Below are 1539 nucleotides of genomic sequence, written 5' to 3' on the forward strand. Positions count from 1 at the left end.
AAAAAAAAAAAAGATCAATCAGAACTCCTACAGATGAAGACAGTAATACAGGAAACCAAGACCTCTTTTGAAAGTATTAATAGTAGATTGGGCCATGCAGAAGACAGATTCTTTGACTAGAAGACAAAACCTTTGACTTAGATAAAACCACCAAAAATAATGAAAAAATAATTTTAAAAAAATGAGGACAACATATGAGAAATACTAGACACTATGAAACACCCAAATATTCAAATAGGTATTCCAGAAGGTGAAGAATTGAACAAGGACTGGGGACCAGCAGTTAGCATAATGGCTATATCGCTGGACTCCCACGTAGTGGACCATGGTTTGCGTCCCGGACCCAGTGGCTTAAAACTTATGCCAGGCGTGTGTGCGTGCATGCCCAAGATACCTAGAGGAGAATGGAGGAGAAGGGATTGCAGCATGGCCATCCCTCCTGGGGGGGTGATTTCTCACTTTCTGTCTCTCTGTCTCTCTCTGTCTGTCTGGCAAGCACATGTGCCCTATAGCAAAAACCTCTCCAAAAAAAACCCAAACAAACCAGAATTGGACAATGACATAGAAGATCTATTCTATGAAATACATGCAAAAAACTTCCCAAACCTAAAGAAGTAATCAAACATCCAGACCCAAGAAATGCAAAGGACCCCAAATAGAATCAACCAAAGAACCTCTCCACAGCCAGATTGATCAAAAACACAGATAAAGGCAAGTTACAAAAAATTTCAAGATTACTGTACATGGCAAGATTATCCTTCAGATGGGAAGAAAAGATTAAAACATTCTCAGATAAACAAAACCTGAAAGAATTTACCAATACCAGACCTGCTTTTCAAGAAGTTCTAAAGGGAGTGCTATACCAGGAAAACTAAAGAGAAACAAACAGAAATAAGAGAACAAAAAACAACCAAGAATGGCTAACGTAAGAGTAGGGACAAGTCCAGAAATATAGATGATGCTGCATTCACAGTGAAACAGGCAATATTACAACAGATGCAATAGAAATACAAAACATCATAGAGAATATACTCCAACAAACAGGAAAACCAAATGAGATGCACAAATTTCTAGACACATGTAATCTACCAAGATTGAATGAGGAAGACATAGAATAGCCTGAATAGACCCATAACAAGCAATGACTAAATTAGTAATAAATGATCTCTCAACAAAGAAAAGACCAGGGCCTGAAGGCTTCACTTCTGAATTCTACAAAACTTTTATGGAAGAGTTAACCCCCATTCTACTCAAACTATTTCTAAAGATCCAAAAGGAAAGAACCCTTCTAAGTTCATTTTATGAAGCTTCTATCACCCTCATCCCCAAAACATAAGGACATGATAAAAAAGGAAAATTACAGACCAATATCTCTGATTAATATAGACGCAAAAATTCTCAACAAAACACTTGCAAATTGGGCAGAAGAAGCCGCGGGCCTTCAGAACAAGGTTCCACATGGCTACTGTGAACTAGATTTTTAAGGGAATGAAGATTTTCTACTACTAATAATTCAGCCTCCAACAAACGAGCTAGCGG

The sequence above is a fragment of the Tupaia chinensis genome, unplaced genomic scaffold (assembly GCF_000334495.1).
Source record: "Tupaia chinensis unplaced genomic scaffold, TupChi_1.0 Scaffold000578_2, whole genome shotgun sequence".
Classification (NCBI taxonomy): domain Eukaryota; kingdom Metazoa; phylum Chordata; class Mammalia; order Scandentia; family Tupaiidae; genus Tupaia; species Tupaia belangeri.